The sequence below is a fragment of the Myotis nattereri genome, assembly GCF_964212035.1.
Source record: "Myotis nattereri genome assembly, chromosome: 11".
In the NCBI taxonomy this organism is placed as follows: Eukaryota; Metazoa; Chordata; class Mammalia; order Chiroptera; family Vespertilionidae; genus Myotis; species Myotis nattereri.
Window position 1 is genome coordinate 22,810,798 of NC_138086.1, and position 24,819 is coordinate 22,835,616.

General features: G+C 45.2%; 1 long non-coding RNA gene across 1 annotated transcript in view; it reads right to left on the reverse strand.

Moving 5' to 3' along the window:
• Positions 1–24,819, reverse strand: part of LOC308527107 — a 140,255-nt gene that overhangs the window by 63,303 nt on the left and 52,133 nt on the right. Inside the window, exons 3-4 of the long non-coding RNA XR_013996596.1 lie at positions 13,838–13,887; positions 8,422–8,500 (exon numbers count right to left, since the gene is read on the reverse strand). This is a non-coding gene — a long non-coding RNA (uncharacterized lncRNA). The remainder of the gene's footprint in view (positions 1–8,421; positions 8,501–13,837; positions 13,888–24,819) is intronic.

Genomic DNA, 24,819 nt, shown 5'->3' on the forward strand with positions numbered 1-24,819 from the left:
GATGTACTGGGTAACCCTGTAAAACAATTCAGAGGGAAAAACTGAAGATACATAGTTCTGAGTCCCTCTCAAAGAGAGGGCTAGTTTCCCTAAAATCCCAAGACCACCCCAAAGGAAAAAGGAGTGATTTCTTCAATACATCCTTACCCGGTTCCCCCCGGTTCTTCTCAAGGTGAGTGCACCTCCCGTTTCCACGGAGGAGCCGGCGCAAAGCCCAAAGCTCTCTGCTGTGGAGGCTGAGGTCCCCGATGAATGAAACCGCACATCCTGACATGCACGTCCTGAGCCAGCCATTGGCTACATGAAGGCGAAGCGTGTGGACGTGTGATTTGCCACCTTCAGGGCATGCCTCTTATATCCCATCTCCGAGAGACAAACGGAGCCCCGCTCCCGAGTGACTCAAAACTACAAACAGGATTAGTGTTTCTGCAGCATTCTCCCCAACACGACGGAAACCACGAGAGCAAACCACAGTGAGATCTGACTCCTTCGCCAGGCAGTCAGTGCAAAAAGAATTATGAGGTCGCCACTGGAAATTTACAAATGACTCTCACGCCACTGCCCAGTTCTTGTGTGTTCTGACCGCCTAGACGTTACAACTGGCATAGGCACGGCACGCAGTGTTCAGCCAGGAAGTCTGAGCCATGGTTTGGGGGCTCAGAATGACCGAGCCGTAAAAATTCTTAAATTTAATCTTTGTTGCTTGTTTGTGATGACCAACCAAGAAATTAAAAGCAAGAACACTGGTGCAAGGGTGTGACTGACCTTCCTAGAATTAGAGGCTTTCAACATGCAGTCCTTGGACCAGCTGCCTCAGGGCGACCTGAGACTGGACTGGGAATCCCTGGGGTGGAACCCAGGCATCGGCGTGCTGACTGGCTTGCCCCGGGTTATTCCGGCCTCTTTAGAAAGTTTGAGGGCCACTCTTCCTGTCAATGGAACGGTAACAGCGGAGGGCTACCGCCACCTTCCTTTATCATCCGCGTGTCCCCGGTTCCTGCTCAGGTCAGCAGCAGTAAGCAGCTGCCACCTCCTCGGGGCCAGGAGCGGCTTCCCCTCCAGGAAAAGAGCCAGGCTGGGTCTGCCCGACCTCCCTGCCCACCTCTATCGCTCCACTGACAGAGAAAAGCTTAGGCTTCAAAACCGGAAGAGTGCAACGCATGAGGTTGAGTGCGAACATTACCTTGAAAGATGCTACCCCTGGAAACCCAAACTCCTCTGCTAACCGGCAAGAGGAGGACGTGCGGGCGGGAGGGCACTGCTGTTCGCTGACTGCTCACCACGTTCCGGGCGCCACAGCAAGGACCTGAGATACTTTTCTTTGCCAGAAAAAGTCTCCCCAAGAAATTGCTTCTTCAGGAGCCTGTGACCACGCAAACTCGGGAGTCTACACCTAACAGCAGGGGCCGCCAGCAGCGCCTGCTCTACTTCCTTACTCTGTGCCCACCTCCCACCCCCCCTCCTAACACACCCGGGATTAAGGAAAAGGAATGGAGAAACACCGTCAGAAATGTATGTGCAGTACCATCTTTCCATAGTTCTCACTTTCTCCAACCTGAGATGGTGTGAACTTGCAGAAAAATCCGACTTTCTTCATTTTAACCAGTCAATTTACCTCAGTCCCAAGTGCTGGGGGTGGAGTGACCCCATTATATGACAAATAGGAAGTTCTTTGAATATCACCAAGTATGTAATGTATGTTTTACTTTAATAAAAAGGAATTTATTTTTTTCTCTGATGTGCATAGTTTCTAAGGAAACTGAGAAAACAAGCTCTTCCAACTGCTCCCTCCGTGTAGCAGGAGGAGGACGCTCTGAGACATCCAAACGCAGGCGGGACTGTGAGGAAGCTGACGTGTACCTTCCACCTTTCACTGTGCGTCGACCTAGTGCATTTGGTGTTCCAGGCATCTGGCCTAACAGATAAAACTTGCATCTGCCAGGGCAATAGTTCTCAAACGCTTTATTATTCCCTAAATGAAACCTCAGGTGAAAGCCCAACACAACACCCCAGATGAAGGCAGGGCACCCGTAGTGATGCGCTGGGCGGCTTACCCACCTCATCCCCAGGGTGGGTACTGAGGCAACACTGCCGAAACCCAAAGGCTCTGTTTTACCTTGTCACACACCTCGATGATTCTTAAAAATTCATACTTTCATTTTATTAAATGTACGTCTTTGTGTCTAAAATTAGGCAATAAATTTGTTTTAAGTCATGTCAAGTCATATTTCAAATGCTGCCTACTACATTAAGCTCAGGAGTTCTGTTACATATTTGGCTTGTATGGACCCTATCATAAAAATTATAATCTCTATTTGGATCCTTTGGCAGCAAAACCCTTAGCATATTTGCAAGTCAAGCTCACTTTATAAAAACAAAATTTTGTCAAGATAATCCTATATAATAAAGAGCTAATATGCTAATTAGACTGGATGGCAAAACGACCTTCTGGAACAACCTTCTGGAACAACCAGTGGGTGGGGGGAGGGGCTGGGGCAGCAAGGAATGAGGCAGGTGGAGCTGCGAGGGCTGAGCCACTTGCATGAATCTCGTGCATTGGGCCTCTAGTACATTATAAATGACTGCATTTATAATCATCTCAATACATAAGAATTCTTGCCGTGATTTCACTTTCATCCATGGCCAGTAGCTTGCTACTTATGGTACAATAAGTTTCAGATTATATACTAAACTCAAGCCCCCAAAAAAGATATGCCCTGAGATTTAAAATGCTAAACAAATTTAAAGTGTTACTAATTAATCATTATCAAAACCAGGTTAATACCAGGTCAGCACAGAGAACAAAAACTGAAATGCCCTCCTGAAGAGCAAACAAAATTCTGTTAATAGAAAATGTAACAGCCTTTCTTTTACTAGTAAAACAGCTGTATGACTCCCTCCCACCTCGGTTTCAGGAAAGGGAATGTCTCATCAGGCAGAGGCATGGCATTTCGAGTGCACATGTGAGGAAGTGGCCGAGGACAGGCCGTCCTGGGTCACCCAGAAGCACCACGTGGGTCAGGGAAAGGCTCCAATGTTCTCTAGTCAACTGTCCCGCAGAATAAACCACGTGCTCCAAAGGAGCAAACTTTATGTCCAAGTGAGTGTCATAAACACCCTCACACATAGAAGGAAAACGGTGAGCTGTCATTTCAAAAGCTATGCTTAACCATATTCTTATTCTCAGAATTCTCCGAATTTCCATTTTAATTTATTAGTGAATATAACCATGGAAGTGCAAGAGTGGCACTTAGATGATTTTAAACAGTCGTCTTCTCTCCAGGCACAAAGCATGGTAAAGAGAAATGATGACATGAAGTAGTCCTCCGGTAACTGGTACGTTCCCCAAATGTGTGTCTGTTGCCGACTGAGGACTGGAACTACATCTGCTCAAAAATGGTGCTGTTATGACAGCAAGAAGCCTGGTCATTCCTCAAAAACGTATTTCACTCACAATACGTCTGGAATTCTATACCTGAAACCAAATGTCTATTATCACTGTGTTGCACTAGTAATTACATCAGGAAGAAAATAAACAGACTAAGAATAATTTTTATTTTTCTGCATGCAATGTGTAAGAAGGCTTAAACAGAAGAGCATGAACCAGACTAGGACACCTGAGACATTTGAAAGCTGATGACACTAGTTATAATCTTTATTTTACCTCCACATATAGTGTTCTTTTCTCCTGATAATGAGTTTATGAGCTCTGACTAGTATCACTGGGGGCTCTCCAAAATTAAACAGAGAGAAGAAAGAAAAAAGCTAAGAAAGAGATTTACATGAAATATAGAAGAAATACGACATAAACATATGTATGGAATTGACAGACTATGACCTGGAAAGGAAAGAGGAAAAGAAGGGAATGCAATATTCAGCATTCCACGTGAGAGGGAAAAGGCGTGGCATTAGACATCCACCGAGCCAGGGCAGGCTGCACGCTGTGTGGAGCTGGGGATGGGCGGCTGACCCAGGCGATGCGTGGCTGGTGACCTGCGTGACGAATGAGTGCAAAGCAGGGGTTTATAACCTGGGAAGGCCTTGTGTGGTGAACTCGGAAAGAATCTGGCTGGTGATCTTTCTAAGGAGCAGTTATCCGTCTGGCTGGTGACTCCGTTGGTGAGAACAGTCAGGAGTCAGCACGGGACGGTGGTGTGTGTTCAATGAGCATCACAGTCACAGAGCACGAACAGCTCTGGGCAGTCAGCTCCCAAACACAGGGTGCGGCCAAAGGAGGGGCGGCCCACAGCCCACCGACGGCTCAGGCCAAAGCCCCGGTTCTCCAGAGCCCGTCCTAACAATACATCCTTTTTCTGCATGCCGCTTAGTTCCTTATGTAACTGGGGAGGGGCGGGCACAGCAGAAATTGGGTATCACAATCTAAAAAACCTGTTACTATTATCATACCTAATCTGGAAATGATTATTGGACCCAATCTTACAGTGATAGGTATTTTTTGCATTTTTAATGTTCCCAATGTGCTGAAAGTGAACCTCAAGTTACAGTGACATGGAAAGGCCTTTAAAATGACAACACAAACTTTGGCTTCACTAAACAGATTGGTGGCAATAAAATGTGTGTGTGTGTGTGTGTGTGTGTGTGTGTGTAAAGCTAGTGAATTCCAGCCCTACTATCAGGAGAAGTTAAGAGACTGAAAAGAAAGGGGAGGAATATTGGTTATAATCGAAGGTATCCCCCCACTCACCCTTTGCTTCTGGACAAGTCAAAGTGACCTAATGCAGTGCTTTTCAAACCTCAGGAGGACCCATTAACGAGCTGTAAAATGAATTCCGTGCATTGCAAGCAGCATTTTTACAAAAATGAAGCAGAATAGAATAGATAGAAAGCAAGAGTTCATCACACTGAGTGTAACTATTGTTTCATAAAATGGTTGTTTCATTTAAGTGTGTGTGTTGCATGTAGTTTTTCATGGTTTAGAGCATAATCCTTTCCTTGAATCCCAGGAAAGAAAATGGCTTATTAGGAAAGAAGATTAAAGAGCATGTGTGAAATGAGGTGGGAGGATCTTGTGTGGATTTAATTTCATTGGCCTTATCTTGGAAACGAATCACAAAGATGCATTTAACATTACTAATCAACAATTCTAAAGATAACATGCACATCATTATTCACTCATTCAACCAGTGCAGTGTCTATCCCCTCTACATAGAAGTTATGGAGAGATTAAAATTTTTTAATCAAATAGGGTCCGATAGTATAATAATAGCTAACACATACTGATTGTGTCTGATGGAATTCCAAGCCCTTTATACGGGTCAGTAAGTCATTTGATCCTCTCAATAACCCCATGAAGGTAAATACTAATATTATCCCTGCTTTACAGATGAAGCATCTAAGAAATTAAGTCAGTTGCCTAAGAGGCAGAGACAGTATCTGATGTATGAAGTCTGAACCCAGAGCCTTCACTCCTAATGTATCAGTTAATCCACAATCACTCATCACTGAGAGTCAGACATGACACTGGGAAGGAGAAAGGGGGACACAGACACATAAGGGAGACTGGAACCCCAAAGGCAGACTGATGCTATTACCACCACCAGGCCTGCGGTCTCCTAATTGTTCCTGGGGGCAAAGTGCAGTCTGCCCACAGACAGCTAGCTCCTGTGGCACTTCGATACCCTGGATGCATTCTGAACAAGCTTCCCAGCAAATCAGCTCAAATGCCATCTCTTTCTTCTCTCCCTAGAAAACGTGTAAGAATGTGGTTGAGTGGTCCCCTAATTTTCTGTAATGAATATAACTCCTATTTATTTATTATATCACTTATTATTTACTTATTCTGTCCATCGATAGATGAATGGATAAAGAAGATGTGGCAATACAAACACAATGGAATATTACTCAGCAATAAAAAAGAGAGAAATTCTGCCCTTTGTGACAACTTTGATGGACCTGGAGAATATATGCTAAGTGAAATAGGTCCAAGACAAATACCGGATGATTTCACTCATATGTGAAATAAAACAGAGAAACAGACCCATAAATATAAAGAACGAGCTGATGGTTGCCAAAGGGGAGGTCGATGGGTGAAATTTAAAAATAAGCAAGCAAACAAACAAATGTTAAAATAATTCATTCTCAGGTGCTGGTACTTCAACTTTCCCATGAGCCAATCACGTCGGACACATCTCCCATGTCTTATCTCCACAAACCAGTGACTCCGGCAGCCACAGTGATTCCTGCCAGCCTGGGTGGCACAGCGCTTGTAGGGGGACCTCTTTCTTTGCACCCACTTGTGTTACTCTCCTCACTGGTTACAAACAGGATCCAAAGAAATCACAGGTCAATATACACTGTGACAAGCGTCCTGTCACGTTTTAGAAAAACCTGAAAGATTTATATGCTAAAGATAATCTGCTCACCCTTGTCCTCAGGTTCTATAGTAAGTCCCCCAGACAGGGCCTATTCAAATAAAAATAACATTATTGTTGGTAGCATGGTCACCTTTCCCAGCTCCCAGGCCCGTGGGTGAGAACCTAGCTATTTAAACACTGAGTCGACACGGTGTGCTTCTACATATTGAAATGAGAAGGGCGTGCTATTCCCCTTCTTACATATATGATCTGAATTAAAACGACCAGTGCAAATGAATCCCAAACTAAAAGGGAAATAGTATTTCATGTCTTCATCTGACCACCACAACTGGGCCACATAATTTGAAACTTTTCGCATGAAATCACCTTGTGGCCCCACAAACATACTATCGTTCTAACGTTAAAAGATTAATGTATAATGATGAATTGTACACTTTGTTTTGGAAAGTTAAATTATTAGAATACTACAGGACTCTTTCAAAGTACAATGGAAGACTCAGATAACAGACAAAATCTGAGACCGAAGTATATTTGTGACAAATACTTGACCATACCTGGCTTGTATATATATTCTCCAAGTTGTCTGCTAAAAGTAAGGCAATCGTTCAACACACCTTTTAAAAAATACATATAAGCCCTAGCTGGTTTGGCTCAGTGGATAGAGCATCGGCCTGAGGACTGAAGGGTCCCGGGTTCGATTCCAGCCAAGGGCACATGCCCGGGTTGTGGGCTCGATCCTCAGTGCAGGAGGATCAATGATTCTCTCTCATCATTGATGTTTCTATCTCTCCCTCTCCCTTACTCTGAAATCAATAAAGAAATATATTTTTAAAAATACATATAAGGTAGAGTGCTGTCAAAACATTTCTAACTGAATAATCACTGTGTACATGCCAGTGTCAATGTCACACCAGAAGCCAGAAAACAATTCTACCATTTATCACTATCATAACTTTTAGGTTTGGGTTTTTTTTCTAGGTATATTTAGGCTACTTCTTTTCCAGGTCAGATGAAACTATTTCTATTTCTACCAGGTATTCATTGTGTCTGCACTAATACTTTTCCCATAGGTCAGGGGGTACATTTTTGGCCGTTAAAAAAAAAAAAAAGGTGATTCACATATGCCCCAACCTAGTTGGTCAGCTTCTAAGAAACATTCGGCTTTTGGATGGAAGAACAGTAATGTCTGCACTGTACAAATATGACACTCTTGCTAGTGGTATTACTGGTACATGCTGGGACTTTTTTGGTGATGATGCTCATTTTCCTGCCCCATTTGCCCTGTTTCTACATTAACTACATTTGCAACCAAGAGCATTCATTTTCAAGACAGACGTTCACATGAGAGTGGTAGCTGGTTGTGGGAAGGAGATTTTTTAAAATTGGGCGCTGCGTGACTTATGGGGCAGGGGTGGGGGAGTCAAATGTGAAACTGTAGCCTCGGCAGGCCCAGGGCACTAACATTGTAAGTTAATGGCCAACACTACAACTGCTTCTCTACCAACAAAAAACACACATGTATATAATAACCTTCTCAACAGGAGAATTTTATTTATGGAGGCAATCTGTCAGAGGCCTCTCAAATACAGGAACTAGGGGTGCTCTTCGCTGGGTTGAACAGGGGTACCCACAGCTGAGAAAGACATGGAACTTCTCAGGGAGCAACTACTGTTAGAAAAGGAAGTGGTTCCGGTTTAAAAAATATCCCATAAAACCTTCACTGTCATCGAGGCAGGTTGTTTTCCTGTCTGTGCACGTGGCAGGCTGCCCCCCCCGATAGTGGGGTGGGAAAACGAACGCCCGGGTATGAGGAGGCCCGACTTCCACTACATTTTGCTAAGACACACACTTTCCAAGTAGTGTGTTAAAAATAAACAAAATAATAATAATAAAAAAGACTAAAAACCTGAAGTTTAATATTCATTTCTGAAAATAATGAAAAGCAAGGGGAACCCTTTCATAATGCATATGTACATCAAATTGTCATGTTGTACACTTTAAATATTTTGCAATGTTATCTGTCAATAATACTTCAATGGCGCTGAGAAAGTCGTGAAAACTTCCAGTTGAATAAGTTACTCTTTACCTGTTGCTATCGGTTGTGCCTCTTGAAGGCTCTGACCTTCTGCAAGTTCCATCTGCTTTCAGAAACGCGGTCTCCTTATCTGTAAATTGAAAGGTTAAGGTAAGTCTCCGCCAACCTTCCTTTTAATTCCAAATTCAAATGCTGAAATTTAAATTATTCTGTGACTTATTTTCCCTTTCAAATACCTTTGATCTGAATCCCACACTTAATTTCACCATAAACGGGGATGGAGGGTGGGGGAGACAGGAGAGCTTATCAAGGCCGATTCAAGCATTAACTGTCTGCTTAGCCCTGGACATTCATTTTTTTTTAAGAATGGGCAAATGTAGTAAACTCCCTATGTATTAATTCTAACTTTTGGCAATACTGGCAACATAGTTTAAGTTACAGAAATATTCCCCTTTCACAAATACGTATCAGGCCACTTCCCAACCCATTCATTGCACGCAGCTGTGCAGTCCTGAACACAACCCAAAGCCAAGAGTCCGCAAGGAGTCAGTCACCGTGAAGGACCTTCAGTCGCCCATGCTGCCGTTCCTCCCACTGAGGGGCAAGCTGGAAACCGGTGGCACAAATACAGTTCTTTGCCCCCTCAGTCGGAAGTGCCGGATTCATTTTCTTCCCATTACTGACGTAGACATACCCAGACACTGAGACCCTTTGGGATCTATCTGCCTAAATGGTCTGCTGCCTACTGCAATCGCAAGATATACTGTGTACAACTGGAAATGCCGCATATTCAGGAAATATATTCAGACAGTCATGTTGGGGTACACAGATTTTAAAAGGGAATGCTACTTTCAATGTGTTGTTTTTTAAAAAAAAAAAAAAATTACACTATTCTGTCCCTGAGGACTGACCAATAGACTGTAAACTGAAAATATTTACTTAAAAATCTTAAACATCAAGATTATTAAAGTAATGATCCAAACCTAGGGAAATCTTAGTTATTTTTATATTCTATCACAACCTGCTCTTTGAATAAGCAGTATTTTCCTTGTGTGGCCATCACAGGTAATCAACAAGGGAAAACCAAAAGATTTTTATTTAAGCTTTAAATGTTGTGACAACGTAATTCAGAACCAACTAGCGCGTGGTTCTGTGGAGACTAGGGCAATCGCTGATTCCCACCGGGAGTTAGATACCGCGTTCTTTGCACACGAACTGAGCTCAGCTTTCTCCTATCTTTCCTCACGCTCTGCACCCAACGCTCAGCACTCAGGACACAATAAATGCTGTTCATGTCATTGTTTTTTCTGACACCCAAATTATTACAAAAACGGAGACAGATCCAAACAAATCCACCCCTAACTGTAAGAAACACAACTACAACGATGCACTGAGAGTGACCTTGAGTGTTTTCTGTTCACGCCAACAGCAGCAGCCGCCACGGACTGAGTGCTTCAATGAACCGAGCATTCTGTTTACCTTATTTCAGGACAACATAAACACTGAGACTTCAGGACTGTTCCGCACTGAAGCTCAGAGCTAGCAACCCACAACACACTGTTTCAAATCTTATTTACTGTCCTACCCTTTTACTCACACTTTAAAAAGAAGTGCCTGGCTACCTGCTGTGACTTCTCACACCTTTCATTATCAATCTAAGTGCCTTGATGAAAGGAATAATAGTTTCTATTTTCACTTCAGTTTCTCCTCTCGGAAAATGGCCAGAAAAATTGGACATGTATGAAATACTTTGAACAAGTTGTTGTTCTTATTTGGGTTATTAAACTCAAAGACAGTATTTTATGTTGCCAAATACTGTTTAGATTTCTACCCTCATTTGTCCCCTTGCACCATTAACAATAACCTTTTCAGTTCTGCCCTCCTCTGATTCGGTACAGTCTTGTCCTATGACACTGCGTTCATCTTTTGAAATGAAGGGAGGAAGAGACAAATGCGAAAGGAGTGGGCCACGGTAGGGGCTGGGATTTAGCTCCCTCTCCCGTATACTCCCAAAGCCGTGCTTAGAGGGGCTGTCACACACATTCTAATGTTTTTCTACTGGCTTTCAGGCATGCACCATGGCCTAGGAGTAAACAGGACAGAAAGCTGTGATATGTTGTCTCATTTACTGTTTATAAAACCTTAGAAATACTCTTCAAGGACAGGTGGGTATTAGTTTAGTTTTGTTTAAAAGAACCATTTAGCCCTAGCCAGTTTGGTTCAGTGGATAGAGCGTCAGCCATGGACTGAAAGGTTCAGGTTCTATTCTGGTCAAGGGCATGTACCTCAATTGCAGGCTTGCTTCCCAGCCCTGGTAGGGGCATGTGCGGGAGACAACCAGTCAATGTGTCTCTCTCACATCCATGCTTCTCTATCTCCCCCTCCCTCCCCCCTCTAAACATCAATGGGAAAATATCCTTGGAAGAGGATTAACCTAAATAAATACATAGAACCATTTTGCACATTATAATCTTAAGTTTTGTTGTATGCACTGAGTAATCTTACATATAATTATGTTTCCTTGATAGATAAACTTGCCTCTGAAATCAATGAAGATTTTGCTAAAATAAACATTGTATAAAAGTCACTATGACATATTAATTAGGGCTTCAAAATAAATAAGCAATAAATTTTAGATTCTTGTTTTCTTCAGCACTAGACTTGTAACTAGAACCAAATGTAACTCATATTAACAAACCAGGCTGCAAGTCTATGCTGTTTAAAACGTAAGTTCTTAACTTACTAGTATCTTGGAAGAATGAATTATTATCATTTTCAGAAGTGTTCAGTGGATCCTGGTTTGTTGGATGCCTTACTAAATGATCATTTTGTAGCCCCATTAAAAACACACCAAGGGCCCTGGCTGGCATGGCTCAATGGTTACAGTGTCATCCTGCACACCCACCTGGGTTACAGGTTCCATCCCTACCTGGTCTTTGTCAGGCAACCAACTGATGTCTCTCTCTCTCTCTCTCTCTCTCTCTCTCTCTCTCTCTCTTTCTCTCTTCCCCCCCCACCTCCCTCTAAAAATCAATGGAAAAAATATCCTTGGGTGAGGATTAACCAGAGAAAGAACACACAAAGATAAGAAATCCAGTTTCACTATGAAACCCTTTCCCCCATTAGACATCAGCTGCTTACAGGGTGATATGGTATGACTACATTTCAGTCCACTGAATGTTGAGCTGGAAATCCTAAAAATGCTTGAGGAGATGAGGTGAGTGACTTCAGTGCATTCCAATATACAAGCTTACCTGCACCCTATGAAAGTTTAAGGTCCTAAAATGGACAATAGGATTGACTTCAAGATAGAAAAATAATGCAACACTACATTTGGGCCAGCAGATGTCTCTCTGAAGCTCATGACACCAACCAAAACACAAGGTATGGAAGACACCCTCCCGTTACTGAGACTCTGTGACCCTGGGCCAGTAAGGGCATGAGTTGTGAGATCGGACTATGAGATTAGTTATGTTTCTGAGAAACTGAATATGCAGAATCCAAACAAGTAAAGGAATTAGTGAAAAATAAGTGTGCTACTTTTTAAAAATATTATTTAATATGCAAGATATAATAGTACAGAGAAATCTATTTCATACAAAATGGTAAATAAAATGATTCCTGGCCAATAGTCAGGAGAGAAATGTCAAATGTCAAACAGAAAAAGTGTTGAGGAGTGACTGGTATGTGATAAAATAGAAACAGCAGCTTAGTTAGAAAAGGGGAAAGCCTGAGCATAAGAATTAAGTTAAGGCAAGTCTGAGGGGATTTTAGGTATAAAAGAGACTTGCACACATTACTACTGAATATGGAGAGGAAGGCATATTCCTCTCCATACCATAGCATGAAAATATTGAAAGATTGTCGAAGTACAACTGTCTAGTAGGTTCTGAAACCTATTTTGAGTTGCATTAAAAAGAAGAGAGGATAGTCATGGTGGTATTAAGTACAGCATAAGGAATACAGTCCATAATATTATAGCAACTATGGATGGTGTCAGATCGGGACTAGACTTTTCGGGGCAATCACTTCATAAGTTATATAAATATCTAATCACTATGCTGTACACCTGAAACTAATATAATGTTGTATATCAACTGTGATTGAAAAATTTAAAAAAAAGTATTTTAAAAAAGAAGAGAGAAAAAAGACAAAAAAGAAAAAGTGATAGAACACTATAGACTAGAAAATTCTATCCCAACTCGCATATAGTAGAGGTCTTATTAGGGGAAACCATACATCCACATGTACCAACATGTGTACTGGGTCCCGATGCAACATGATTCTTCCCGTGGGCGCCAACAAACAGGTTTGAAGGCCACTGACACCCTGCGGGCACCACCAGTGCCCACCTCTCTCATTAATAATGTCATCTGTAATGCCACCAGAAAGAAAGGTGACTTCCAAAATCCCAGAAGAAAAACATGGCAAAACAGAAGACGACAGAGTGTTTAAAATGAACTCGGTATACTGTGAAACAGGAGTCGGGGGAAGGGAGATACAATCTGAATGGCAAGTAGGGAAATGCCCAACTCTATGAAATCGGACCCTGGGCCCCATCCTCCACCTGGTGTCTTCTCCCAACCAGAGCACAGCGTGCTCACGTGATGAGAAAGAGCCCGGGAGACGGAAGAGTCAAAGAGGAGAGGGAAGGTGGGATGGCGAGCATCACTCCAGCCTGCAGACCCACGTCTCCCCAAAGTGAGGTAAAAAAGGCAGGAACTGGCGCTGGTGCAGATCCAGACAGATGGGGACAGTGAGGAGAGAGGTGACAGGTTCAACTCTGCAATCTCCACACCAAGCCCAGAACCTGGCACATAATACGGCCATTGTAACTTTCCGGTGAACGTGCTAGGAGGTCTCAGCAACACCAACAGTTTTATGACATGAAGTCAGTGCCAGGCAGGGTCGAGAGTTTGAACCTTTCTATTCCAAGTTATCACTGCTACCACCAGAGACGGCGAGGTTGTCCTGACTGTCGTCCTCTCTTGCTCTCCAGAAGCCACTGCAGCGACTGTCTGCAAACTGAGCCATTGCCCCCGATGATAAAGAACTATCACTTCAAGAATGTTAAAGAAACGTGTTTTGTTTCAAAACTGAAATGGATCTAACACTTACAAGGTCATTCTGAATGAGTGCTCAGAACCAAGACAAGTGGGAGTTCATGTGCTCACGGTGCTCCAGGATTAAGAAATCCCGTTTCTCAGGCCCTGTAACGGGTCACACAGAGCAGGCCAGAACGTACCAACGATGCTCACAACGTCTTTAGGTGCAAAGGGTTCGTTTTTGTTGGATAGTTTTTGGTTATATGACTGGTTTCTTTGGGGCTCAGGTACATTTAAGAACTTAGTAACAGCAAACATTTATACAGAATTTACTATGTGCCAGGTCCTCTCTGAGGACTTCACAAATAGTAACTTGCAAAAATTTGTCTAGTGCATATACATACCCTGCTAACTTCCGTTACCTGTTCGGTTTATTCCATTCCATTAAAAGTATGTTTCTTCCATTTTTCTCCTGCAAAAGATGAGGAAAACACTGTTGGTGAGTATTCACAAATGCATTATGCATTTCATATCACTGTTCGATATCTTCTGAACTTGAGAGTACCAAAAGGGCTTCATTAAACTTCAGCCAATTAGTCCAGCTGCCTACCTTGACTCAGTTACTAAACAAACATTAAGACAGTATCATTATATGTAGAGGTAACAGGATATTTGACAAACAAATACCTCATAGTCTCTAAAGAAATCAACACACATAATAAAAAGTTAGATGCACAGAGAACCAAGTTATATAATAAAAGCCTAAACAACCATTACAGCAGAACGACCAGAACCACCGGTCGCTGTGATGCACACTGACCACTAGGGGGCAGATGCTAAATGCGGGAGCTGCGGTGGTGGGAGCTGCAGTGGTGGGAGTGGTAAGGAGCAGCAAGCAGGTGGGCAGTATGGAGTGTGGGTTCCCGGACTGTGAGAGGGACGTCTGACTGCCAGCTTCCTGCAGGGAGCGGGTCTAAGTGGGCAGGAGGACATTACCCGAGTGGTCCCAGAATGCAAGATGGCACAGGCCGGGCTGAGGGACTCACCCCACCTCTCCCGCCCCAGTGCACGAATTTTATGCACCAGGCCTCTAGTCTATAATATTAGAAGTATAATATGCTAATTAGACCGAATGACCTTCCGGACGAAGCCAGTGCCTGGAGGGAAGCCCAGGTCCTGGGTGTGCCAGGGGGAAGCCGGTGCCAGCAGCCTGGGGAAGGAAGGCCTACTCTTGCATGAATTTCATGCATCAGGCCTCTAGTTTATAATAAGATTCTCCTTGACTCTGAATCATTCTGCATTTAATTTACCTTTTCAAACTACACGCCCTCTGAAGATGTTCTTTAGGTGGGCAGCACCTTTCCCCACTGGGTGAAGTAATTGCTGTTCTAAAGATAGAAACATTTGGTGGATGTAGCTATTATAGAGTCACTTAAACTTTTTGTAAATGATCATGGAAAAGCATCATTAAAGGGAAAATGTTGCCTAGGAAAGATAGTTGTTCAGAAAGTCTCCACCAGGTGACATCAGAGAATTCATGATGCCTACATTCTGTGCCTCAACTCTGCTTGTTCCAAAAGTGATCAGATCCAAAACTCACTGTTTCCAGAAATGATCATGTTTATCAATACTGCCTCATGCCAACAGAGCTCACAACAGACCGACCCACACAGAAAGCCACAATGCCTATGTACTCATTTACAAGGAAACGTAATTGTCAGACAGCCTGGACATTAGCTCCACCCAGCTTGACTGATGTATTCACATTTCTCCAGTCAACAAATATTAAAATCCCAGGTGTAGGCACCTCACTGGCAGGTCAAAGACCAAGCCAAATTAGAGAAGGTTGTTCAGTGAGCCCACCAGAGCGATCACAAGCTGGATGCCAATGTCCTCCGACATTCTCTCCAGACCAGCTGCCACCATCCTTCTGGACGAACACAAAACAACTCTAGTGGTTTCCCAGCTTCTGCTCTTCTCTCCCTCTCACAACTCGTCCAGAGCAATCATTTAAAATTAGAAAACAGACCACGCCTCTGCCCTACGAAACCCCTCTAATGCTCTGTGTCGGTCTTGTGATAAACACCCAGCAGTGGAGGCCAGGCCTCGCTCTGGCCCTGCTCACCTCTCCGGCCCCTCCACGCACCACTCTCCCCGCCATCTCACACCTCAGCCACTCTGGTCTCCTACTCCCTGGAATGCACAAGGTCCCTCAACACCCCGGAGATGGTGCACACCTCCGTTTCCTCTGCCCGGAAGTGAACGCACACACTCTGCCCCTTCCCTCCAAAGCACACATATGCCTAGTAACCTGCAGGTCCAAGCTCAAAGGCCCCATGACCTCAAGCCTAGGACAAAGCTCCTACAGCACCTCCACCTTCTCCTTCATAGCACCTGCCACAGTTTATAATCCCACATTTCTATGGTTATTTAATCTACATTTCTCTCTCTCACTAGACCAGTGGTTGGCAAACTCATTAGTCAACAGAGCCAAATATCAACAGTACGACGATTGAAATTTCTTTTGAGAGCCAAATTTTTTAAACTGAAACTATATAGGTAGGTCCATTGTTATTAACTTAATTAGGGTACTCCTAAGGCTTAGGAAGAGCCACACTCAAGGGGCCAAAGAGTCGCATGTGGCTCGCGAGCCGCAGTTTGCTCACCACTGCACTAGACCGTCAGAAGCTCCATGAGGGTGGACACTGCTATTCTGTTAGCATGCTGCAGAAGAGTGGAGATTCAAGAGACAGTGTACTGAATGAGTGATGGCTCTGGGCTATTAGAATCTGTTGCATCTATCGCCACGACGGGGATAATTCCGCCAGGCAGACCACAAGGCTCCCATGGGTGGGCTCCATCCTCCGCAATGGACACTCCCACGTCTGGGGTGCCAGAAACTAGATGAGCACCAGCCACATTCACTTCTGTAACCTTTGTTTTCTAGACTTCCATGGCCAACGTAAATCTTGCTATGCTAAACGAGAAATAGAGCAAAGTTCAAGATACATTTGGAGAGCAACTCTGCAGAGAGACTTGTGGCAGGGGGTTACTAAGAAACACTATAAACAAAAAGGAAAACATAAGTTGCAGCCAAAGGAAGTCCTTGGTGAGACAACACTGGCAAACAAATACACATGCAGGCAGGCGCGCCCAAAGCAGTAGTCCTTGGAGGAGGGGGCATGGGGGCCAAGTTGCTGTGGGATGCTGCCACAACCAAGGGGCTGACAGCGGGCAAGTGTGAAGATCGCTGAAGGAGGCACCTCCTCCTGTCCCCAGGCCCGACTCTGCATGCCTGGCACACAGGAGACCTGCTGTGTACCAACTGTGTCCTCCCATTTGCCTTACAAATCAACAACTGGCATTCCCTAACTTACCACGTAGAATGGTTTAAATGGCTCACAGCTGCGGTTAATATTTTAAAGATGTTTTCCTGACATTTCAGTCCTTTTGTGCAATGAGGGTGAGGACGAAACTGATAGGAAGAAGCCCCACAGTGCTTTCGGCTCTAAATTCGTACCTAGTCATGGGGTTGAAGAGGGCCAGCTACACTCATTCATTCAACAAACAGAATACACCTTGACTAAGCCAGGCACTGTTCTAAGGGCGGGGGCACACACTCAACAAGACAAAACCTCTTCTTCTCAAAGAGGTAACATGCTTAGAGAAGACAGACAATGAACATTTATTAAGTAAAATGTAAGATATGTCAGGGGTGTGTGTGTGGAGGAGGGCGTTAAATTTTAAACAGGGCGGTCAAGGAAAGCCTCACTGAGAAACTGGCAGGTGAGCACAGACCTGAAGGAAGTCTGGGGGCGAGTCATGTAGACATCTTCAGATGGTTCCAGGCTGACATCAGGAAGTGCCAAGGCCCTGAGGCAGAAGTGTGGCCTGTCTGACTGGGGCATGCCGTGGGATTCTAGGCACTATGGGCCTTTGGCTTTTATTCCGAGAGCCATCGAACACAACTGAGATGATCTGGGCAGAGGCAAGTATGATCTGGCTGCTATGTTGAGACGAGACTAAACAGAAGGCAAGGGAGCAACAGCAAGACCAGGTATTGGGCTACTGAACAATCCAGGCATGAGATCACAGTGGCTCCAACTAGAATGTAGCAGAGCCTCTAAAAAGCTAATGGAGTCTTCATGGAACTTGAAGGAAATGCCCTTGTAGTCTCAATCCTTTTACCACGAAAAGATGTTGTTGTTGTTTTTTAACTGTTACTTTTAAAGAGGAAAACCTAGTGGATTTTTATCCACTACAGAGTAATAGCTGATCACCACAGATAGCGGAAAAGGTCAAACAGACCCAAAAATCTTTGCATCACATTATCAAAGAAATGAACACGTGAGAACTTGTGCTAATGGTTAAGTACTTGTTATGATATATTATAGCAGCACTTCTCGTTTACTCTGAAAATAAAAGGCTCCCCTAGGTAAGGAGAAACATCATCCTATACGTGTGACTGTGATAGCTAACGACTTCTTGAACAAAAGGTTTCCCACTTGACGGTCTACTGATGTACAACAGGATAAACCCAGAGGTGTTCCTAATCCAACAGGCCCCGGCCAGTCTGGTCTAGTCCTCGCCTCTGTCAGCAGTGCCCGTCGGGGCTGAGCCCAGAAGGTTCCTTCCTGGCACATCACGGAGGAAGCAACACTTTTCTGCACAGACCCTTTTCCTTGAAAAAAATTCATGAGGGTAACACGATGTCAAGTGAAGAAGGGACACGATGGAAGTCTAAAAAGGAAATTAAAGTTCCCTTTTTATTCTCTGCTCTATGGTTAATGGGGGGGGGGGGGGGGAATGGATGGACCTAGAGGTATTATGCTAAGAGAAGGAAGTCAGACAGAGAAAGACAAATGCTATATGATTTCATTTATATGTGGAATCTAAACAACAAAACAAACAAACACAGAAATAAATTTATACAGAGAACAAATTGATGCTTATCAGACAGGAGGGGGTTGAGAGGACAGAAAAAGGTAAAGGGATTTAGGGGTACAAATACCGAGCCATGAAAACAGTCCAGGGCTGTAAAGTGCAGCATAAGGAATACAGACAACAATATTGTAGTAACTCTGTGAGGTGCCTGGTGGGTACTGGAAATATCGGGGGGAGGAAGTGTGTGATTGTCTAACCGCTACGCTGTACACCTGAAATGCAAATGAAATAATATTGAATGTCAACTGTAATTTAGAAATAAAATAGCCCGGCTGGTGTGGTTCAGTGGCTGAGCGTCAACCTATGAAGCAAGAGGTCACCAGTTCCATCCAAGTCAGGGCATGTTTCTCTCTCTTCCTTCCTCTCTTTCTAAAATATCAATAAAAACACGTATTTTTTAAAAGTATAGCAAAGTAAGCACAGATAAAAGTGGAAAGGAAACAAAGTTTTTACTAGGGGAGACCACTGCCTGTAACTGTCATCACGGCAACCATTGGAAAGCTCCGGGGCAGGGAGGCAGCTCCTCCTGGGACATCAGGCCACGGAGCACCTCACTCCTCTGTGCGGTAAACACCCGTCCTCCCCTAACAGAACTCTGCTGTTGAAGCAAACACCATCAGAGGGCCTGGGCTCCAGCTGGAAACAAAGCTACGCTGGTTCCTGACATGCCACACTCAGGGCTGATATGCCTTTCTTGTTCAGTGTTTCTCACTGTGCCCAGGCAGGCAGATCACCGTGTGAATCAGGCACTGTCGTCACCCGCTAGGGCGGTGCTTTGAACCGTCAGTGTGCACAGGAATTGCCCGTGGGTCCTGTGCAAATGCAGGTTCTGGTCCAGGGGTTCTGGTCTGAGCCTGAGACTGTGTTTCTAGGAGGCTCGTCAGCGACGCTGGCGTGCTGTCCACGGACCGCAGGCTGAGTACACAGTAGTAAACCCTTTCTCTCCTTCCCTCTCCCTTGGACTCCTGTGCAAGGCCCACAGCCAGAGACCAAAACAACTGCATCCAAGACACTCTTTTTACGGAAAACAACACTTTGCCCTCCATCGTCAGATAATTAAACCCCAGCAATCAGCAGAGAGGCTTCTCTGGGTGTCCTTAGCTCGCTGATCAGATCGGAAACTTCTACTTGAACAACTGCGTAATGTTCTCCTCCTTTTATCCTCCCTTTCCTTCGCTGATCCACTCCCACGTAGGCAGAAGTCCCTGCAAAGGACCACTGCTAACAGGTAAGCTCCCGCCTTCTGCACGAGGTGAGTAATTCCAAAATTACTCAACGTTTTCCATAGCTTCCTTTTTTTTTTTTTTGTAAAGAGGCTAATCCACAGGCAACCCTGGCTTGGTCTGGAAAGTACAGATATTTTATCAGGGATTACTCGAGGTGCCGGCTTCTGTAACAAGCAGCCCCAGGGAATTCCTCTCCAGGGCCCAATCCCTCCACTCTCAGGCAGAGAGCTCTCACATTACACATACGACCGAATCGCTCCTGCAGAATATATAACCGACATTTTCTAACTACAGATAATTCACATGAAAATGGAACTTGAGTTATAAAATTCCCCTCTCGACCCTTAACTTCTGAGAGATTTTAGTTCATCCCAATTCATTTCTATAACAGGTATGTACTTCTTTCTTAGTTTGCTTCCAAAGTGTAAGAAGCAAAGTGGTGAGATTGTTAAAAACAAAACAAAACAAAAAACAAACAAAAAAGCACTATTTCTCTAGGACAAGGATCCCAGGGCATGTGTGAGAAAGGCCTACTTCTCCTTTCTCCCGGACCCTAAGATGACCGGAAGGAGATGGTACGGCGGGAAGGCGGCTGGACTAACTCCCGGACTGCTTCCCTGGGGGACCCTGTAAAACCAGAGGGAGGGCCCAGCAGAAAAGAAGAGATGTGGGTGCAGTGGCAGTAACTGCTTTGGAGAGGAGATGTACGAGCTCAATCTAGGAGACCACAGCCCGCTGCTGGCAGACTCTGCAGAGACCACGGAATCATCACTGGGTTAGAGGAAATCTACTGAGAAGGATAAAGGTATACACCGCCTGGGGCAAGGTGTCAAGAAGCAACAGACCAGCTACCTATGAAGGCACGTGGCAGGGAGCAGACAGGCACGTTCTGTGCTGCTCTTCTGACTTGAACCCAGAGGTCAAGTAGAAAAGGAAAAAGATTTGCCATGATGTAAGTAAATACTTTCTAACAAAATATACTTCTTAGCCACAGAAGTATTTTTTTTAACCAAGCAGTGAGCACCATCCCTGCTGAGATTGCCGCCGCCTACCCTGCCCCTCGCCAGCCTCTGTACCTCGCACCCACACTAGCTGCGTGCCATTCCCCGAGGATGGTCCCATGGCGCTCCGCTCCTGAGCACTGGGCCTGGGAGGGTCCTCTGTGACCCCCGTCTCCCTCCTTCGGGGCAGGTTCGAGCCTGCTCCTCTTCCGGGTCACTTCACACCCCTCTGCCTGGGCCGCCTTCCTCAGCTGCACATGCTCTGACTGCGAGGCCTGTGTGAGGGCGGGGTAGGGGGTGCTTGTAAGTGCAGGCAGAGGGGAGGAGGGAAGTGAAGAGAGAGATGATGCCTGGATTATCGCCTGTGTATACGGTAGAAGGAATTCCAAGACTGGGAAGAAGTTATTTTGAATGAATGTACTCTACGTAAAAAGGTAAGAATTACTGTGGCCTTCATTAGGGTTTATCATCTTATGTGTGTTTTAGGTATCATTTTACGTATGTAACAATCTATTGTTAACAGCTAACTGCTTTGAAATAGTCCCAAAATATTTCGTTGGATGTATATAAGTACACATATATGCACATGTTGTTTAATAGTAAAAGTAATTTCCCCAAATAAGTTTGAGCATCCGCCCCTCACATATATATGACTGTCAACACATTCCCACCCTACAGACACCTCCCACAGCCTGCTTCCTGCGGCCCCACTTTCTCCCCGAGCTGCTGCCCTGGTAGCGACAAGGTGCTTTCTGGGCCCTGCAGGTGCCACTGCCCACCCAGGCGGCTGTGGGGGAGGCCTGACCAAGAGGCCACAGCCTCCGGGCAGAGGGTGGTGGGCCTTTTGCATATAAAACTGCCACCCCCTCCCCTACTCTAGGGGGGAGCACAGTGGCTCTCCTCCATGATGAGACGGGTAGAGCCTGGGAGTTAAGGGAGGTCTGTATTTCACATCACGAGGCCCTAAGCACAGCCGCACGGAGCTGCACAGGACACACAGCAAACATGCTGAGAACAGGATGTCTGGTGGTTACCCTAGATCAGAGGCTGTTTGTATAATTTCCAAAACAAAACCTTCTTTCCTTTTAATCTTGCCAGTTCTTCCATGTATTGGAGCAGTGAGTTCTGCTGCCGCCAAAGTTCCCGTCGGCCAGGAGGGAGAAGGCGGCTTCTTGGGAAAGACCCATCCAGATTCTAACTCCAGAGCAAAGGCCCCCAAATACCAGCCTCCCACCCGAAAGCCAGGCCACTTCCTACAAAGAACGCACCCAACACCCACCAGCCTGGCGTCCCCAGTCCTTCCCTAATCGGAGAAGGAAGCAGAGGGAAAGGCGTGTCCCCGAGAGCTCGCCCGCAGAGCACCCCGAGGGGCCGGTGGAAACTGAAGGGAGTCAGGTGACCTTTAAGCTTAGCTCTGGCCGAGGATGTGTCCCTGGGGTGCAAAGCCCTCTCTCCACCCAGCCCAGGCCGCTTCCCACAGGACGGACCCGACACACGCCTGTTCTCACACTCAGAACACACCTGCTCTCACGAGAGGACTTAGCCAGGACAGTGGGATTAAATGCTCAATAGGCTGAAAAGAAAAACATGAAACAAGCCAGGAACCAGGAACCGAAGGCCACACAGACCACGTGTCCGGACGTGGCTGGCAAGTACAGGACACTAGGCCTCTCTGCGGGGCGTACTGAGCCAGCCTCACCCACCTCCTCAGGACGCACGCCTGTAGCACACCCCGTGCAAAGGCGGCGGCCAAGGGGCAGGGTTCTCCTCGAGTCCCCACCACAAGAGCCACAGCAACCCCAGGACATTCCCAGAGGCCTTGCCACAGACTCTGAAACTTGTGATCCATGCGGGCAGCCTGTGGCTCACTGTCACATCCCGTGTGCTGCCATCCTGGGCTTGGGAGAAGCCTGCCCAGGGCAATGCCAAGGGACAAATAAAGGGCCAAGCTTTAGAAAACAAAGGAACAAGTGGGAAGAGGGGGAGTGTGCCCCTGGGGTCAAGGAAAGGAGAGAGAATAAGCATTTTTTTAAAAAATGGAAATATTGTTTCTCTAGAAGGAGAAAGGGAAGAGACAACAGGGAAACACTAGCCAGCACAGCCTCCTTCCTGCAAGAACGGAGAGTGCACATGGGCCTGGGCGTGCGCTTGCCTCCACTCCCGCCCACCCACAGATCCTGGGGCAAACAAATTCTTGGCTGAGCAGGTATGTGTGGGAGGCCTGATTTATTTTCCAACTATTAAAGCGTTGCCCAGAACTACTTAATCAGAAATGTTCAAGGTCAGACATTCAAATATGGTGTTCTGGCCTTACAAAATAAATAACTCTTGGGTCTGTGGGGCAAGAGGGTGAGAGTGTGAAGAGGGGGGAGAGGAATTAGGCATCCTTTTTTTTAAAAAAAAATCTAGCTTCTTACCCACTCTTACTTTATATCTACTACATATTCTCAGAAAAACTGACAAACTGGAAAAACACTATTAGCTACTTGTAATCTAATACTTACTCTATGGCAGGCACAATTCTAAATACTCTATATTACATATTAACTTGTTTGGCCCTCAGTAATCCTTCAAGGTGGGTACTATTATTACATGAAATCATCTCTATTTACAGATGCGCAGAGAGGTTAAGTGACTTGCCCACTGACCAACAGCACCCAGCAGCCTGTATCTGCACTATGCCGCAACCCCTCTCTGGGCTCAGAAAAGCAAAATTGTAACAAGAGCTCTTTTCTGTTACAGGATATCTAATTGATTTTCCCCGTACAGTAGAGTTTTCTTTAAGCCACTTTCCTGGGGAGAGTATTATCAGAGCCAGTCCCCACCACAAAGTACAGATAGGACAGTACCAACCCTGCTGCTTAAAAGGCCATATAAGCTGGAAAATTCCCAAGGCTCAAACCACAATTCCCCTCACACACGGCCTGATTAGAGAGGCAGTTCTAGGAAAAGCTTTGATCCCTGTTGAAACACACGAGCTCTGGGAGGTGCACATTGAATGCTGTTATCAGTTTGTAGGGAAAGTTACACTGTTATCTTTTTAAAATACAGTTTAATGATAAGACCTGTAGGGGGTTTCCAGGTACTCGATTCACCTGTCCAGTTCTGACTTGTTCCCTGCTGGGTGCCCAGACCTCTCTAGGACCTGGCTCGCAACCAGGTGCTCAGTATGCCCGCGTGGGTGGACACATGAGGGATGAGTGGCTATCATTCTTACAGAGCCCAGGCGTAGGGTAAATTTATGATGCACGTAGGTATTAAAGGGGCAGCCAAGTTAGGCAAAATATCGCTGGAAAGGCCTAAATCTGAGCAAGTTAAGTCACTGCCTGCTGGGAGTAACTCTGGAAAGAAAAAAACCTCAGGCATGTTTAAATATTTGAGAATGGTCCCTTTTAGGGATTATTAATGAAGTACTTTTTAAAATGCATATAGAGCTCATTTATTAATGAAGAAGGTACTCTGCTTAAGAGAATAGTGTTAGTTACCTACATTATTTTTCCCTAAAAGTATATGCTCTCAAAAGCTTAAAGTGGCCTAGAACATCATTTCTCCTCCCTAAGAGTCTCATATCCAAGTCCTCTATGTCCGCAGGACCACCCCACGTAAGTCTCCTCTTCCAGGAAGTCCTCCCTGATTTTCTGTCCAGAAGAGGTCACTCCTCCATCTGTACTCAAAGGTAGTCTGTCCTTTCTTTGTGCACATGAACTCACTTTCTGAGTTATCGTTTTTTCCTCATCTACACTACCGAGTTGTCCCCAAATGTATCTCTGTATTCCCCAGGAAACCAAACATTTTTCCTAACACAAATCAAGCATCCAGTCAATATTAGACTACTGTTCTTAAAAAGACTCGTATTGGAAGTGCTCCAAGGATACCACCACCATCTGTTTCTAATGTTTAAATGTGTTTTAGATATTTTTATAAACTAACTATTTTATAAATGACACCGAAATGGCATATGTGCAAATTTCCCACCTGTTGCAGATACTGTGTACCCGGTGCCAACGACTCAGCCTGGGAGATCTAGGCAGTCCCCACGGCAGACTCATTCTGCACCTCTTGGGCTTCTCATGCGTGCGACACCGAAGGGAAGCGGCAGCCCCGCCTCAGCCTGTGAAAAATGCTGGTGTGCATGGTCTGCTCTCATGAGGCTGGTCAAGCAAGCACACAGACGGATACAAGGCCACTCCGGAGAGGGCTCCCACTGAGCGCCAGGCGAGGCTCGGGGCATCT